The sequence below is a fragment of the Stegostoma tigrinum genome, unplaced genomic scaffold, assembly GCF_030684315.1.
Source record: "Stegostoma tigrinum isolate sSteTig4 unplaced genomic scaffold, sSteTig4.hap1 scaffold_64, whole genome shotgun sequence".
Lineage (NCBI taxonomy): Eukaryota > Metazoa > Chordata > Chondrichthyes > Orectolobiformes > Stegostomatidae > Stegostoma > Stegostoma tigrinum.
The window spans coordinates 2,069,181-2,088,461 of NW_026728579.1; the positions used below are offsets into that span (position 1 = coordinate 2,069,181).

Genomic DNA, 19,281 nt, shown 5'->3' on the forward strand with positions numbered 1-19,281 from the left:
TTCAGAGGCAAGTTATGAGTCAACTACACTGTGGCATGTATGGAGTCACATAAAGACAGACTAGACTAGAGAACAAGGGCAGATTTCCTTCCCTAAAGTGCATTCATGAATCAGGGCTTTCATGACAATCAATATAGCATCACAACTTCAATTCCAGATTTTTACTGATGAAATTTATTCATTGAGCAAATTTAAATTTCACCAAATACCATTGTATGATTTGAGCCTATACTCCTTGGGCATGAATCTGGGCGTCTGGATTAGGTAAAGTCACCAGACCCCAGAGCAGCTGAAGGCTGGTTTCTCATTAGAGAAAGATGACTGGTGCTGGTTTACCCTGAGGGTCACCCCACCTCAGCTGAGGAGCAAGGTTGAGAAGGTCAGACTTTCAATGTGACCTCAGCCAAGGTGGGGATTGAACCTGAGCTGTTGGCATCACTCTGCATTGGCAAACTAGCCATCCAGCCAACTGAGCTAACTAACCTGAGCCTGACACTGTGGCAAAGAAGGGAAGGGGGCAGAATAGTAAAGTACTCGTGGTAGGGGACTCGATAGTTAGGGGAATCGACAGGAGATTTTGTGGTCAAGATCGGGATTCCCGGAAGGTATGTTGCCTCCCTGGTGCCAGGGTCCGGGACGTCTCCGATCGGGTGTATAAGGTTCTAAAAGGGGAGGGCGAACAGCCAGAAATCGTGTTACATATTGGCACAAATGATATAGCCAGAAATAGGACTGAGGATATAAAAAGTGATTTCAGGGAGTTAGGATGGAAGCTGCAGAGCAGGACGAACAGAGTAGTGTTCTCTGGTTTACTACCGGTGCCACGAGATAGCGAGGTGAGGAACAGGGAGCGGGTGCAGCTGAACACGTGGCTACGCAGCTGGTGTAGGAGGGAGGGCTTCAGATATGTAGATAATTGGGATGCCTTCTGGGGAAGGTGGGACCTGTACAAGAAGGACGGGTTGCATCTGAACTGGAAGGGGACCAATGTCCTGGGTGGAAGGTTTGCTCGAGTAGTTCGAGAGGGTTTAAACTAGTATGGCAGGGGGGTGGGAACCTGAGCTGTATATCAGAGGTGAGCGTTGATGCAGGTGAGGCAGTAGCAAGAGGTAGACCAGCTAGTGGGAAGGATTTTCCTGGGAAGGAACCAAGGGATTGGTTAAAGTGTGTTTGCTTTAATGCAAGGAGTATCAGGAATAAAAGTGATGAACTTAGAGCATGGATCAGTACCTGGTGCTATGATGTTGTGGCAATAACAGAGACATGGGTTTCTCATGGGCAGGAATGGTTGCTGGATCTTCCAGGGTTTAGAACATTTAAAAAGAATAGGGAGGGGGGAAAAAGAGGAGGGGGTGTAGCACTACTAATCAGAGAGGGTATCACAGCTACAGAAGCTTCCTTTGTCGAGGAAGATCTGCCTACTGAGTCAGTATGGGTGGAAATTAGGAACAGCAAGGGAGTAGTCACCTTGTTAGGGGTTTACTACAGGCCCCCCCAATAGCAGCAGGGAGATTGAAGAAAGCATAGGTCGGCAGATTTTGGAAAAGTGCGCACGCAGTAGGGTTGTTGTAATGGGTGACTTTAACTTTCCTAAAATTGATTGGAACCTCCTTCGAGCAGAAGATTTGAATGGAGCTGTTTTTGTAAGGTGTGCTCAGGAGGGTTTCCTAACGCAGTACGTTGACAGGCCAACGAGGGGAGAGGCCATTCTAGACTTGGTGCTCGGAAACGAGCCGGGGCAGGTATCAGAACTTGTGGTGGGAGAGCATTTTGGTGATAGTGACCATAACTGCCTCACATTCTACACAGCTATGGAGAAGGAGAGGATTAGGCAAAATGGGAGGATAATTAATTGGGGAAGAGGAAACTATGATGCGATTAGCCATGAGTTAGGTAGCATGGACTGGGAGCAGTTGTTCCATGGTAAGGGAACTATAGAGATGTGGAGACTGTTTAAGGAACAGTTGTTGGGAGTGATGTGTAAATATGTCCCTCTGAGACAGGCAAGAAGGGGTAAGATAAAGGAACCTTGGATGACGAGAGCGGTGGAGCTTCTTGTGAAAAGGAAGAAAGTAGCTTACATAAGGTGGAGGAAGCTAGGGTCAAGTTCAGCTAGAGAGGATTACATGCAGGCAAGGAAGGAGCTCAAAAATGGTCTGAGGAGAGCCAGGAGGGGGCACGCGAAAGGCTTGGCAGAAGGAATCCGGGAAAACACAAAGGCATTTTACACTTACGTGAGGAATAAGAGAATGATCAAAGAAAGAGTAGGGCCGATCAGGGATAGCATAGGGAACTTGTGTGTGGAGTCTGAGGAGGTAGGGGAAGCCCTAAATGAGTTTTTTGCTTCTGTCTTTACGAAAGAAACCAACTTTGTAGTGAATGAAACCTTTGAAGAGCAGGTGTGCATGCTGGAATGGATAGAGATAGAGGAAGCTGATGTGCTGAAAATTTTGTCAAACATTAAGATTGACAAGTCGCCAGGCCCGGACCAGATTTGTCCTCGGCTGCTTTGGGAAGCGAGAAATGCAATTGCTTCGCCACTTGCGAAATTCTTTGCATCCTCGCTCTCCACTGGAGTCGTACCTGAGGACTGGAGAGAGGCAAATGTAATTCCTCTCTTCAAGAAAGGAAATAGGGAAATCCCCGGCAATTATAGACCGCTAAGTCTCACGTCTGTCATCTGCAAGGTGTTAGAAAGGATTCTGAGGGATAAGATTTATGACCATCTGGAAGAGCATGGCTTGATCAAATACAGTCAACACGGCTTTGTGAGGGGTAAGTCATGCCTTACAAACCTTATCGAGTTTTTTGAGGATGTGACTAGAAAGGTTGATGAGGGTCGAGCTGTGGATGTGGTGTATATGGACTTCAGTAAGGCATTTGATAAGGTTCCCCATGGTAGGCTCATTCAGAAGGTCAGGAGGAATGGGATACAGGGGAACTTAGCTGCTTGGATACAGAATTGGCTGGCCAACAGAAGACAGCGAGTGGTAGTAGAAGGAAAATATTCTGCCTGGAAGTCAGTGGTGAGTGGGGTTCCACAGGGCTCTGTCCTTGGGCCTCTACTGTTTGTAATTTTTATTAATGACTTGGACGAGGAGATTGAAGGATGGGTCAGCAAGTTTGCAGACGACACAAAGGTCGGTGGTGTCGTTGACAGTGTAGAGGGCTGTTGTAGGCTGCAGCGGGACATTGACAGGATGCAGAGATGGGCTGAGAGGTGGCAGATGGAGTTCAACCTGGATAAATGCGAGGTGATGCATTTTGGAAGGTCGAATTTGAAAGCTGAGTACAGGATTAAGGATAGGATTCTTGGCAGCGTGGAGGAACAGAGGGATCTTGGTGTGCAGATACATAGATCCCTTAAAATGGCCACCCAAGTGGACAGGGTTGTTAAGAAAGCATATGGTGTTTTGGCTTTCATTAACAGGGGGATTGAGTTTAAGAGTCGTGTGATCTTGTTGCAGCTCTATTAAACTTTGGTTAGACCGCACTTGGAATACTGCGTCCAGTTCTGGGCGCCCTATTATAGGAAAGATGTGGATGCTTTGGAGAGGGTTCAGAGGAGGTTGACCAGGATGCTACCTGGACTGGAGGGCTTATCTTATGAAGAGAGGTTGACTGAGCTGGGTCTCTTTTCATTGGAGAAAAGGAGGAGGAGAGGGGGCCTAATTGAGGTATACAAGATAATGAGAGGCATAGATAGAGTTGATAGCCAGAGACTATTTCCCAGGGCAGAAATGGCTAGCACGAGGGGTCATAGTTTTAAGCTGGTTGGTGGAAAGTATAGAGGCGATGTCAGAGGCAGGTTCTTTACGCAGAGAGTTGTGAGAGCATGGAATGCGTTGCCAGCAGCAGTTGTGGAAGCAAGGTCATTGGGGTCATTTAAGAGACTGCTGGACATGTATATGGTCACAGAAATTTGAGGGTGCATACATAAGGATCAATGGTCGGCACAACATTGTGGGCTGAAGGGCCTGTTCTGTGCTGTACTGTTCTATGTTCTATGTTCTATGTTCTATAACCCCTAATATTAGCTCCGAACAACATTATCATTTAACTAACACCTCCCCTTAAAGAAGAACCAAAAGAACTGCAGATGCTGGAAATCAGAAACTAAAACGGAAATTGTTGGAAAAGCTCAGCGTGTCTGGCAGCAGCTGTAGGGAGAAATCAGAGTTAACGTTTCGGGTCCAGTGGCCCTTCCTCAGAAGGGTCATTTGGAGTTAGCTGGTCAAAGCTGGTCAGCCATGGTGAGCTGAAGGGCCTGTTTCGATGCTGTATGACTCTTTAACTTGATAGAAACATGCAAGACCCTGAGGGGGCTTGACATGATTGATGTGGAGAGGATGTTTCTTCTTGTGGAAGAACCTAGAATAAGGGGTCACTGTTCAAAATTAAGGGGTTGCCGATTTATGTCAGAGCTGAGGTTAAAGTAGCATTCCTGTCTCTGAAATTAAAGATTGTTGACTCAAATCCCACTTCAGATTGACAGTGTAATCTCAGCTGATACTGATGTAGTGCTGCACTGTTGGAGGGGCCATCTTTTAATGAAAGTAACTAGCCAGGCTCTCCTGTAACCCCGATGTAAGAAAATCCAATGTCATTATTCAAAGGACCCTCTCCCAGACATCCTGGCCTGCTGATGTTTATCTCACCCAACACCACAAAAATAGATTATCTGGCCATTACTTCTTTGTCTTTTCTCCCCCTTCAGAGGTTGTTATGTGCAAACCGTAAAAACCCGACAGAGTGGAAGTCAGTCATTCGGCCAATCAAGACAACACAGACCCTCTGAACAGCATCACCCAGACCCACCCCATCCCTGCATTTCCCATGGCTAAACCACCTAGCCTGCACGTCTTTGGGCAATTTAGCATGGCCAGTCGACCTAAGCTGCACATCTTTGGACAGTGACAGTAAACCAGAACACCCAGCGGAAACCCATGTAAATATGAGGAGAATGTGCAATATTCACCCAAGGCTGGGATCAAATCCAGGTCCCTAGTGCTGTGGCTGCTAACCACTGAGCTACCATGCCACCTGAAATCAGTGGCGGGGTTATGTTTCAAAAAGCCCTTCACTGGCTTTGAAGTGCTTTGGGATATTGCCATGTGTATAATGCTATGTAAATGCAGTTCTCCTGTTGCAGTTCTGCTGAAACAATAAAAATGACCATTGAGCAGTTTTCATAACTTCCACCTTCCTACTCCATGCGGGCTCTGGTTGCAAACTGCTTCTGGACTCGTTTGCAAGTCGATTTGTACACAAGTCCTGGCACAATGCAGAGCAATGTAAAATAGCTGCTCATAAATATGGGAAACATTTGTATGTCAGATATTAAAATGACACACTTGTATGGGATCATGTTCATCAGTACATGTATTTGTAAGACAGATGTCCCTAATCCAGGACCCCGTCTACTTTCAAAGCAAATGATGTCTCCAATTTAGATTGCAAATATTTCCAGAAATCCATGCACCCCAAACCTCCCAAAAAAAAGACTTAAAGCAGTGGCAATACTCCTGAGTTGGAGCCATACTTAAACAGTTTGCAGTATACAATCTGAGATCGAGAATTTATGGGATCTTTACAGATCTGAATGAGTCTCTCCCAGTCTCAGAAAGGCATTCCAGTATCATCAACATTACAGTGTGCCCCTGAAAAAGCTGCTGGGAAAAACAGTGGGAAACTTACGAACACACAAATACAGGCACACTCAGATAGGGGCACATGCACACACAGATACAGGCTCAAACCCAGATACAGACACACACACACACATTACATACACAGAGATAATGGGAACTGCGGATGCTGGAGAATCCAAGATAACAAAGTGTGGAGCTGAATGAACACAGCAGGCCCAGCAGCATCTTAGGAGCACCAAAGCTGACATTTCGGGCCTAGACTCTTCATCTGAAAAAACACAGCTGCACACAGATACAGGCATGCATACAAATACAGCATGCACACAGATGCAGACACACATACTCACAGATACTGGCACATGCGCACACACACAGATACAGACACACGCACACTCACACAATGAATCAATCAACCAACCCAGGCTTCTATGAAGAGCCAAACACTACTGCCGTACAATTAAAAACTATTGTAACAACAGTTAAATTTTTAGTTAGGTAAGTGGTGATCAATTTTCAGAGATCGGCAGAAACATTTCAGGCTGTCCATTACATTGCATTTCAGGGGCTCCATGGATTTCTCAAGGGTCGAAAGGGACAGTACAGCTCTGTTAGGGTGTGTGTTTACTAAATGGTTTGCTGGATAAGCTACACTCTGTGGAAAAATATAACTTGTCTGCGGCTGCAAGAATTCATTTACAGCCCTGTTTACAAAGTCACTGCATCCTGATCACGAGTCAGGGAGACCGGTCGAAAAACAGATTTCTGCTGCAGACTTTCTTCAACCAGTTTATATTTTGGGCACTTCTAGGCAACCCGCCCAAGTAATGGACTGATCAGTCGAATGCTGTTTCTAGAAACATCATCAAAACAGACAGCCTAATCCTAGCTGTCTACTTTACTTTCTGTAAAAGACATCATGTTGATACATATTTTTAATGCCATATATATGGGAAGCTTGGCTTGCAAGGTGTCTGTACTGGGTATTTAACAATTCTCTAGATTTGTCAACTTCTTTGTTGTCAAACATGTCCAGGTTTGGAATTGGGAATGAAGTTACAGTTATGGGGATCCTATACTTGAGGCCTAAAGCATCCCTATTACAGTCCTGTGACATTTCCCCAGACCATATTTATCATCTCTGTGAAAACTATTGATTTTGTACCAAGAGTTAAATTATGGGTAGTCTCATCTATTTGACTTCTGTCAAATGGGAACTGAATTCTTAACTGTTATGGCAAACGTCCCTGGGTGGGCTCGAACCACCAACCTTTCGGTTAACAGCCGAACGCGCTACCCGATTGCGCCACAGAGATCTTAACTGTTATGTCCCAGTAAACACTGAAATTGGTGTGCTAATAACTAACTGCTATTATTTCCAGGCCCTCTAGAACATTCTGTCAGTGAATAACAAAGGGACACATGAGAAGTGTGATTGTTATAATGTGCTTACTCCCATCAGGGGGCCAGCTCATACTCATTTAACAACATGCACGTGCCATACACATCAGAAACACAGCAGCCACCCTCCTGTTCTGGAATGGATTTTAACCCAGGTGCCAAAGGTTTAAGGGCAAGCCACCCAAAGAGTTCCTGTGCAGTTTTTAATCTCAGTTTACAAAATGACATTCTCCCCTGCACTCTGACATTTTGTTAAAAATACACATATTTATGTCACAAGTGTGTACACATCACTGACAAGCATTGGCTGATACATTAGGCTTATCCTACACTCAAGATGCCTGAGGATACCTTACAGCCACATCATTTCATGGTGAAAGAATCAGGACTAATGGGGGATTTGGAAAGTGGAGCGGGGGTGGGGGTGGAAGAAGCACCGGAAAATATCTGGCTTCATCCTTTCCCCCACCCCGGGCAACAATCAAGATGCAGGGGCAGTCAAGAGACGTTAGTGTCCACATATTATGGGGTGGCGCAATTGTTGTGATTAATTCAGGAAACTACCAGAATATGACATGTACCAGAGCGCCACCATACTTTAATGACTCCATTTACGTTTTTGCAAAGGAAGGCACGGATTGCAAAGGATCATTTAAGCAATGCAGAGATGTGTTTACATTAAGAGATACAAATGAAAACAGTGCCATATTTTTCAATCTAGTGGGATGTCTGTCTTTTTTTCAATTCACTTGTAGGATGTGGGCAAGGCTGGCTGGACCAGCATTTATTGCCTGTCCCCAGTTGCCTTTGAGAAGGTGATGGTGAGCTGCCTTCTTGAATCACTGCAGTCCATGCGCTGCATATAGAACCACAAAGCCCTTAGAAAGAGAATTCCTGTTACAGTGAGAAAATGGCAATATATTTCAAAATCAGGACAGTGGGTGGCTTGGAGGGGAACTTGAAGGTGGTGGTGCTCCCATGTATCTGCTGCCCTTGTTCTTCTAAATGGAAGTGGTCATGGGTTTGGAAGGTGCTGTCTGAAGATTTCTGGTGAATTTCTGCAGTAAATCTTGTAGATAGTACACACTACTGCTACTGAGCGGCAATGTGGAGGTAATGGATGATTGTAAATGTGGTGTCCATCCAGAGGCTGCTTTGTCCTGGATAGAATCAAGCTTCCCAGGTGTCGTTGCAGCTGTACCCATCCAGGCAAGCAGGAAGTATTCCACAATACTCCTGACCTGCACCCTATAGATGGTGGACACGCCTTGGGGAGTTAGGAGGTGAGTTACGTGCCACAGTATTTCGAGCTTCTGACCTGCTCTTATAGCCACTGTATTTAGTGACAAGTTCAACTGAGTCAATGATAACCCCAAGGATATTGATAGAGGTATTCAGTGATGGTAATCTAAATGACCAGCTCCTACTGGGCTTCAGAAAGCAGTGGCAAAATCCCAGCCTTCAGTATTGAGAAAGCTTTTATTATCTCGCTCCTTTCAATTACAAACTTCACACAAGGCCCTCTGGGAGTAGAAACGTGAGCTAAAGGTCAGCATTCAGTTTTCTTGACAGGTCTATGCAATTGCGAGCAGGAATTAACATTTTGATGCTTTTGCTGTCAAGGTGAGCTTATACAAACGACCTTTGGTTACCCCGCCCCCCCGCCCCCCCAGTCAGTGTTCAATTAGCCGATCTCAGTCAGAATGACATTATTTTGTGTAAATGGAGTTTGAGGGTAAGTGCGGTCATGATCCAACCGAGCAGTGGAGTAGGCTTGATGACCTCCACTTTTTTCCTGTGTTAGCTCTGGCTCAGTTGATAGCCCTCACACTTTAGGAAGGTCCCCGTACAGTGCTGAGGAAGAGCTGTACTGTCAGAAGTGCTGGATTCTGCAGAGAGCAAAGCCAGGGGGGAAAAAGCCATGCCAACATTAAAGACAAAACTGATCTTTTCCATTTTATTGGAATTTTCTTTGCTCATCCCTAACAGAAAGTTGAAGATTCAAAATATTGACTGCAGTGCCATGGAAACAGGGGGTCATGTGATGAAACCTCCAGGAATACGTCCAATCAGTGTTGGCAATCTGGCGGTGAGGCAGGTCGGGGGTAGGGGCATCACTGAGATCTCCAATAGCTTGTGTCCTGACTGAATGTTACCAGGATATAGCTATCAAGGAAGAAGATCAAGCTTAACTGAGAGATACCTCAAGTGATTATCTTCCCTGACTTCATTCTGATGCTAACCAAGCTGATTCCATGAAACATTGGAGTTGGAAACAGAACAAGATAGCATTTCTCTTACTGTTTGTTTGAACCAAACCCCTCCCACTTCATACCTCCCCCACCCAGCTGCCTTGGTGGATGACTCCAGTTTGATATCCCAGTCATAACTGTAATTAATAGGTGAAATTACTGACACCCAAGGCACAAGTAGCATCAGCGACATATCTGAAATAAAGATAAAAATGTAACAAAAATGAAAATAATGCAAAAAGGATACAGCTGAAGTGAAAAGAAAGATTTTCATTTTGCTTTTAAAATCCGCTTTAAAAATTAAGTAATTTATCAGGCTGTCCAATCCAAGTTGAAAATCACCAAACCATCAAATGCCTGTTAATATTCAGACCTCGAAGAGGATATGACATAGTATTTACAGCATTGAAACAGGCCATTTGGCCCAACCAGCAGCTGTCAGCTTTTATGCTTCATATTGACCCTCTTTCCGTCCCTCTTCATCTTATCCCATTAAATCATCCTGCCCCTTGATGCTATTTGCCTCAATCACTGTTTGTGTTGGAGAGTTCCACATTCAAAGCGATACTACATTGAAAGGTTTCCCTCCTGTCAGTGCTGCTTCCCACCCATTGTTTCTGTGCTGCCTATACACAGAAAGGCAGTGATTAACTGATGCCTTGTAGACATTACACAAGAAACCACACCAAGTTAAGGGATATGGAGCAACTGGTCTGCTGGATTATCCCATCTATTCTCAAGGTTACAACATGGGATTCATTTGTACAGTACTTACCTGAAAAAAACAACTTACATATATGTAGTTCCTTCCATGACTTCAGGAATTTTTTTTATTCACTCATGGGGTATTGATGTCGCTGGCTAAGCCTGTACTTATGGATCATCCCACTTGCTCAGAGGGCAGTTATAAGGCAATCACATTGCTGTGGGCCTGGAGTCACATGTAGAACAGACCCAGTAAGGGCAACAGTTTCCTTATCCAAAGGATACTGTTTTCGTGGACCAGATAGGCTTTTCCAACAATCAACAACAGTTTCATGGTCAGCATTCGACTCTTCAGTCCAGACTTTTTCAAGTTCCACCGTTGACCATGATGGGATCTAAACCTGGATCCCCAGAACATTACCTGGGTCTCTGAATTAATAGTTTCACAGTAATATCATTAGAACATCAGCTTCCACTTTACAGCTAATGAGGTACTTGTGAAGTGCAGCCATTGTTGTAAAAATGTGTTAGCCAGTTTATGCGTAGGAAGGTTCCATGAACTACAAGCAGTTAATAACTGGAAAATGTGTTTTTAGCGTAGGGCAAATATTTGTGAGATTCCGCTTGCCTTGCTTTGAAATGGCACCACAGGAATCTTTAACATCTATCTGAATGGGCAAGTTGCGTATCGGTATAAAGTCTTGTTTGAAAGATGGCACCTCAGACGGTGTGGCAGTCCCTGAGTGTAGCACTGGAGTGTCAGCAGGGGTTTTATGCTCAAGTTTCTGGAGTAGGGTTTGAATGCACAACATGCTGGCTCAGAACACAGAATGCACCCAACTGATGCTGTCAGGAGATCTTTGCTGCTGTTTGAACAGGCTATTGACACTCACCCTCCAAGCTCATTTCTGTGAACATTGGTGGCACCCTGATATAAGTCAAAGAATAGCATTGTTAGAGATCCCTCAATTCAAAGCCTAAGGTTACTCATGAACTTGTGCTCTGAGTCTTCGAATAAGCAAACAAGTGAACAATAAATAGGAGCAAAATTGTGAGGACGGGGGGGATGAGTTTGAAAGTATATTCTGGGCAAAAGGATGAGATCTTTAACACTATGAAATGGCTACACCTGACTGCAAGATTCTATGTTGAACTCCAACCCTTTACACCAAGACACATACATCTCCAAAATCATTTGCAATGAAATGTAAACGACTCAAGACGACAGTCCCGCAGGAAGCAATCCCAGTCATTAAAACAATCAGGCAGAGGGCAGGAAAGCTTGATATTCGTCTGATGACAAGAAAATACAGTCAATCAGGCAGGATAGCCACACAGTGGGAGGTTAGCAGTCACTGGAGCATCGGATGGGAGGTGTTAACAGGAGGGGAGGGCAGAAGGGGGAATTGGTAGAGGATGGCAACCCTTGGCTCTAATGTAGAAGCATTCCAAAACACAGTCTAAGCAACATCAAATGACGTGTGGCTCTTGCAGCTCCGTCACATGCAATTATCAGCGCTTGGAAACAAAAACTGTACTGACACTGTGGCATTAGACTGGCAGCAATGGCTGAACACGTGTCTGTAGGTCTTCGAGCTTGGAAGGTGGGGGTAGAGTTAGAGGGCGATATAACTCACTCTGAAAAGAACTGGGCTGAAACTGCTCGTCAATGTTAATTAAATTTTTAATATGCTGCCACATTCAAGACTTCTAGTCCATAATTAATTAAAACCATTTATGGAAGGAGATGGAAATTGGAATTTAAGTACAACCATGCAGTCTGCAGGAACATACAAAGATTGCATTATTCCACGCTAGTGATTCATTAGACAGACCAGCATGTAACTCAACACTCTCAGATCACAAGGTTAAAATTCCTCTGCACTAAAGGCACACTGCACTTCCAAACAAATTGTCAACTATTTTCATGCTCTGTGTGTCAGCCAAAGTCTGAGGATGTATTATCCAACTGAAGGTCACTTTTCCCCTGGGCACAGATCAGAGTGTCGTGGTTTTCTGTAAACAGCACTGACCATTTGAGACATATTCAGGTTCTGTTGACAAAATTGCTACACTCTAATGTTCTTTTTGTTGTCTTTTGGTGCAGTTAATTAAGGATGCCTGATAATCTGACAACCAATGTATTTCTTAAATGCAGAGTTTCCTTTTAATCTTTTAGGGAATATAGATGTTGCTTGCCCACCTTTACTTGGCCCTGAGCAGGAGCTGGTCACGGGATAACATGATCCGCTTCACCAAGAGACAACTCTTACAGAAACATTTGATAAGTAAGGACATTCTCCAAAGACAATGTGAGGGCCTCTTAAGACAACCTAATAGCTTCAAGCGCTCTTACTGATGTTGGAGCTTTCTCCCTTCTGGGGAGAACATGTAAACTGCACGTAGACAGTCGCCCAAGGGTGGAATCGAACCCAGGTTCCTGGCGCTGGGAGACAGCAGTGCGAACCATTGAGCCAACATGGAGGACTTCTGCCAGCTTGAATGATGTTCGAGAAATCCTTTAAGGAATCCTGCTGCTGCAATCCTTCAATTACTACCCCCTGCCAATTCCCCCAGTCTTTTTCCCTCCACTTCACAGAAGATTTTGCAGTAACTTAATTTTATAATTTCTGCTAACTTGCATCTGGCAGAACATCACATAGCAGAACTCTTGTAAAAGCATTAAATTTAGGTCATGGGATAACAAGGTGTAGAGCTGGATGAACACAGCAGGCCAAGCAGCATCAGTGGAGCAGGAAAGCTGACGTTTCGGGCCTAGACGCTTCTTCATTTTACTGAAGAAGGGCCTAGGCCGGAAACATCAGCCTTCCTGCTCTACTGATGCTGCTTGGCCTGCTGTGTTCATCCAGCTCTACACCTTGTCATCCCAGATTCTCCAGCATCTGCAGTTCCTACTATCTCTGAAACAAATTTAGGTTACGTGCAGGAAGTTACATTGGAGTAAGCCAAGCTCGAACAAATGATTCGCTGAGGACCAGAGAGGTCAGAAGAGAGCAAAATGGACAGGGAAGAAAAGAGACAAAGACCAATAAGATTGAAACGAGGCTGGAGAACGGAGAGTGAGGAAGTTGGGAGGTGATAAGAGGGAAGAGAGAGATGAAGTATGAGAGAGGTGAAGAGAAAGGGGACAGAGAGGGGAGAAGAAAAAATGAGCAAGAAGAGATTGAGAGAAAAAGGAGGAGAATGAGCATAAAGGGAAAGATATAGAAGGGAAATAAGAGAGAAGGCGAGAGAAAAAAGGGAAAGATAACACAAAAGAGAGGGAGTGAGAGAAGGAGAAAGTGTGTAAATGGAAGGGAAAGAGAGTGCAATACAGGCAATTATTATCACAGTATCAAAGGCAGAAAATAAATGACCCCTACAAATGCACATAGGATAGCTGCAGGCAGATGATGTACTACAGCAATAAGACATGTTTGGCTCATGGAGAAATCAGAATGTCAGTGCTTCTTTCCTGCCTCAACAGAATTGTGCAATGTTCGTTATAACTGTTTGCACAGACCAGTCTACAACCTCTTAGGATTTGCGACAGTCAATTGTCAGGCGTATGGCTCATCGCTGACTTCCCTGTTTCTGTTGAAAATTACTCCTGGTCTATTCCAAGCTTCTTTTAGTGGTTATTGCAGAGGAATGTGCACACGTATTTAATGGACAAATTATAGGATGGAGAAGGTTGTCAACACATCAGTTTGAGGTTTTACATCATTGCAGCCTTAATTTGTCTGGAATAAAGCACAAACAGGCATTGGGAGTTGTATTATTTGAAGTTGGCCATTCAAACATGCCTGGGTGAGTGCACAAAAACAACATTCAAATAACCCTCCAACAGTCAGGCAAAGCAGACCACTTGATCAGCACCCATTGCACACACTGAAACAATCACTCCCTCCACTAACAGTGCACAGTGACAACCATACACACCATCTACAAGATGCACTGCAGTAGCTTTCCTGGATAGCACCCTTCAAATCCACAACCTGTACCACTCCAAAAGACAAAGGCAACAGATTCTCCACCTTCAGATTCCCCTCCAAGCCACACACAGACCTGAGTTGGAACTATATCGGCATTTCTTCACTGTTGTTGAAACAAAATCCTGGAACTCACTACCAAACAACACTGTCAAAGGAATGGGGTAAAAAGGTTCAAGAAAATGGCTGAGGTGTTGGGCTTAAAAATGATATCTCCAAACTGGGCCATTAAGGGTTAATTGTTATGGGTTAATCGGACATGACAGTCAGCAATTGAAGCAAATGCTGCATTGAAAACGTCCCTGACAGGCAACAATGCGGTGTGAGATCCACCTGTTTCGTATGTACATCAGTGGTTTGAGCTAACCATACACACAGTATAAATTAAATAAATTAGCTATATATTGAAGTGCATACATCTTCTGGTCAGATCTTAAATAGCCTGTTCAGTTCTTACAGTCTAATACAATGGCTCACCATAAACTTGGCAAGGGAAGACAGGGATAGATGATAACCCAACCAGCAATGCCCATCTCCTCAGTCTGAAGAAAGGGCACAAGGGTGTTAAAGTGAATATCATAAAATTGGTGGTTATTTCAATTGCTGAGCATATCAAAGCTGACACTGTAACATGTCAGCTCTATAGCAGAGTGAAGTGGATGGTATACATCAATAAAATGCTGATATGAACGCTGGCTGATGTTGTTGGAGATGGAAAGTTAATGAAAGCAGTTTCTGCAGAGTCTGTTCTGAGACGCAGCTGGATTGGAATAAAATCTGCCAATTGCATCTTCTGACCTGCCCTCCCTCCTCAGGATAGATGTGTACCTGAGCCAGCCCACAATTTACTCGTTCGTCATGAATGTGCTTTTCAGTTTCACTTAGTGGCTTTTAGTGCTCTGGAACATTCCGTCACTATGTCAATGAGCAGTTTAAAGCTCCATTTCATCCAACTTCCTTTTCTTTTCGTTTCAACACAGAAATCAATAATGTTACCCTTCCAGAAAAACAAAACTGACAATATATGAAAAAATAAATTGGAATCAACTTCAGTCATGACATTTTAAGGTGGAAGGTTTGATGAATCAAAGTTAGCCCAATTGCTTTTCTGATCCATTGTGCTCAGACCTCAGTTCATCAGTCACATTTGCATTTACTTTGCCTGAACAACATCAGACTCATTAACTGGGCTTTTTCTCATGTTCATAACAGAGTTCAATGTTGTGTCCTGTCTCAGGGCAAGCATTCAATATACCTTTAAAGGGATAGACACATTATATCGTCACCATAGCACGTGACTAGATGGTATAAAAGATTTCCATCTGTGTTTTACAAATTGCCTAGTTTAAGCCCAGGCACAGAAGTGGCTATGTTTATAATTATAGATACAGATACAAGGATCTGCGGTAAAAGTTTATTATATGCTTCAGTACGCCATTCTCTTTTTTTCCTTTTTGAAACTTTAAAGTGTGGAAGCAGGCCATTTGGCCCTTCGCGTCTGCACTGACCCTCCAACAAGTATCCCACCCCTACCCTATCCCTGTGAACCTGCATTTCCCATGGCCAATCCACCTAACCTGCATATCTCTGGACTGTGCGAGGAAACTGGAGCACCCAGAGGAAAGCCGTGCAGACACGGGGAGAACGTGCAATCTCCACACAGACAATCGGCCGAGGTTAGAATTGAACCCAGCTCCGTGGCGCTGTGAGGCAGCAATGCTAGCCACTGAGCCACCATGCCACCCTGAACCAACTTGTATCTTATGGGAGCTAACCTCAAATATGAATACCCTGCTGAAGGTAAAAAGCCCATTTCCACACCCGCAGCAGGTCTTGCGGGCAGAATAGATCGGGGTTAGCTGCGGTGGGTATTCACAGGAGATGGCTACCCACTTGTTCCAACAACATGTTGCTTGGTAACATTGGATGGGGAATTTCATTAAGAATGAGAAAGTGTGGACAACATCACATTAGAAAAATGAATTGGAAATTTTAAACAGTTTTGGAAGATTGCCAGACCCAAAAAAGGGCTATTTGTCCTTTACAGGTGAAAGGAAACCCAAGATGACATGGAGTCTGAAATAATTTGTTTCTCTGTACCTTTCGAGTCAACATGGCAAATGGTATTTCACACTGGATGGTTACAGAGGAGTGAGCTCCATTTGCTGGATATCACCTGACATTATTTCTGTATGTTATTCAAGACATGGGCCAAGGCATTTGTAACAGAATGCATGGAAAATCTTATCATTGAAGAGCACATTCTATCAACTTAGGATTTCCTGAAATGGTTTGCAATCAGTGATGCATCCTTGGAAGTGTAGGCACTGTGCTTATGTAGGAAGTCCAGCTATCACAGTGGCTCAGTGGTTAGTACTGCTGCCTGGGACCTGGGTTTGATTTCACCCTCGGGTGACTGTCTGTGTGGAGTTGGCACATTCTCCCCATGTTTGCGTGGGTTTCCTCTGAGTGCTCTGGTTCACTCCCACAGTCCAGAGATGTGTAGGTTATCTGGATTGACCATGCTAAATTATGCATAGTGTGCAGGTTAGGTGGGAAATGCAGGGTTACAGTGATGGGTAGGCTTCTGGGTGGGATGCTCTTTGAAGGTGCAACGTGGACCTGATGGGCCGAATGGCCTGTTTCCACACTGTAGGAATTCTATGGCACCTCTCAGGGTAATATCCTAGGCCCAAACATCTTCAGCTGCTTCATCAATGAACTTCCCTCCATCATAAGGTCAGGAATGGGATGTTTGCCAATGATTGTACAATTTACAATCCCTTAGATACTTAAGCAGTCCGTCTTCAAATGCAACAAGGTCTGGGCAATATCAAGGTTTGGGCTGACAAGTGGCAAGTAACACTTGTACCACATTAATGCCAGGTAATGACCATCTCTGTTAAGAGAAAATCTAACCATCACCCCTTGACATTCAATGTGTTACTATCATTGCATTCTCCACTATCGATATCCTGGGGGTTACCAAGATAACAAAGTTTGGAGCTGGATGAACACAGCAGGCCAAGCAGCATCTCAGGAGCACAAAAGCTGACATTTCGGGCCTAGACCCTTCAGAGAGGGGGATGGGGAGAGGGTTCTGGAATACATAGGGAGAGAGGGGGAGGCGGACCGAAGATGGAGAGAAAATAATATAGGTGGAGAGGAGAGTATAGGTGGGGAGGTAGGGAGGTGATAGGTCAGTCCAGGGAAGACGGACAGGTCAAGGAGGTGGGATGAGGTTCGTAGGCAGAAAATGGAGGTGCGGCTTGAGGTGGGAGGAAGGGATGGGTGAGAGGAAGAACAGGTTAGGGAGGCAGAGACAGGCTGGGCTGGTTGTGTGATGCAGTGGGGGGAGGGGACGAACTGGGCTGGTTTTGGGATGCAGTGGGGGAAGGGGAGATTTTGAAGCTGGTGAAGTCCACATTGATACCATTGGGCTTCAGGGTTCCCAAGCGGAATACGAGTTGCTGTTCCTGCAACCTTCGGGTGGTATCATTGTGGCATTGCAGGAGGCCCAGGATGGACATGTCGTCTGAGGAATGGGAGGGGGAGTTAAAATGGTTCGCGACCGGGAGTTGCAGTTGTTTATTGTGAACCGAGCAGAGGTGTTCTGCAAAGCGGTCCCCAAGCCTCTGCTTGGTTTCCCCAATGTAGAGGAAGCCACACCGGGTACAATGGATACAGTATACCAACTGCACCTCCCAGTCGCGAACCAATTTAACTCCCCCTCCCATTCTTTAGACGACATGTCCATCATGGGCCTCCTGCAGTGCCACAATAATGCCACCCCAAGGTTGTAGGAACAGCAACTCATATTCCGCTTGGGAACCCTGCAGCCCAATGGAATCAATGTGGACTTCACCAGCTTCAAAATCTCCTCTTCCCCCACCGCATCCCAAAACCAGCCCAGCTCATCCCCTCCCCCCACTGCAACCCAAAATCAGTCCAGCCGGTCTCCGCTTCCCTAACCTGTTCTTCCTCTCACCCATCCCTTCCTCCTACCTCAAGCCGCACCTCCATTTCCTACCTACTACCTCATCCCGCCTCCTTGACCTGTCCGTCTTCCCTGGACTGACCTATCCCCTCCCTACCTCCCCACCTATACTCTCCTCTCCACCTATCTTCTTTTCTCTCCATCTTCGGTCCGCCTCCCCCTCTCCCCCTATTCATTCCCGAACCCTCTCCCCATCCCCCTCTCTGATGAAGGGTCTACACCTGAAACGTCAGTTTTTGTGCTCCCGAGATGCTGCTTGGCCTGCTGTGCTCATCCAGCTTCACACTTTATTATCTTGGATTCTCCAGCATCTGCAGTTCCCATTATCTCCTGGGGGTTACCATTGACCAGAAACTCAACTAGGCTTGGCACACAAATAGATTGGCTACAAGAGCACATCAGAGGCGAGGAATACTGTGGTGAATAATTTACCTCTTGACTCCCTAAAGCCTGTGCATCGTCGACAAGGCACAAGTCAGGAATATGATGGAATACACCCTTCTCGCCTGGACAGGTGCAGCTCCAACATTCAAGAAACTTGACACCTTCCAGGACAAAGCAGCATGCTTGATTGGTCCCATATCCTTTCCCACGACGACTGACACTCAGTAGCAGCACTCTGTACTATCTACAAGATGCACTGCAGAAATTCACCAAAGACTCTCAGACAGCACCTTCCAAATCCACTACCAATTCCATCTAGGACAAGCACAGCAAATACATGGGAACACCACCACATGCCTGTTCCCCTCCGAGCCACTCAGCATCCTGACTTGGAAATATATCACTGTTTTTTTTCCACTGTTGCTAGGTCAAAAGCCTGGAATTCCCTCCCTAACAGCATTGTGGGTCAACCTACAGCATGCGGATTGCAGTGGTTCAAGAAGGCAGCTCACCACCACCTTCCCAAGGGCAACCAGGGACGGGCAATAATGCTGACCCAGATAGTGATGGCCCACGTCCCACAACTGAATAAAAATAAACATAAGAACACACACACAGTAACATGACAACGACTAGAAAATCTGTTTTTTTTGTTTGCTTTCATGATACTTATTGTGGGAATAAATCCCAGCCAGATTAGCAAGAAGAATGTCCATGATTACATGTGGGATTTTTTGCATCCAGCTGAGAGGGTTAATGTTTCATCTGAATTACAATACCTCAGGCAGTGTAGCACTCTATGTGTCGTCCCTTGCTGTGGGATTTGAACCCCTGAACTACCAGGCAATATATCTCATAAATTTCACTTCTGAGGGTAGGAGATAATAACTTGCAGAAACTAT

General features: G+C 45.0%; 1 protein-coding gene and 1 non-coding gene across 3 annotated transcripts in view; both read right to left on the bottom strand.

The window, feature by feature from the left end:
- Positions 1 to 19,281, bottom strand: part of LOC132209065 (uncharacterized) — a 154,573-nt gene that overhangs the window by 101,112 nt on the left and 34,180 nt on the right. The gene's annotated exons all lie outside the window — the stretch shown is intronic.
- trnan-guu (transfer RNA asparagine (anticodon GUU)) lies at positions 6,891 to 6,964 on the bottom strand. The gene has a single exon. It is a non-coding gene; the product is annotated as a tRNA-Asn (tRNA).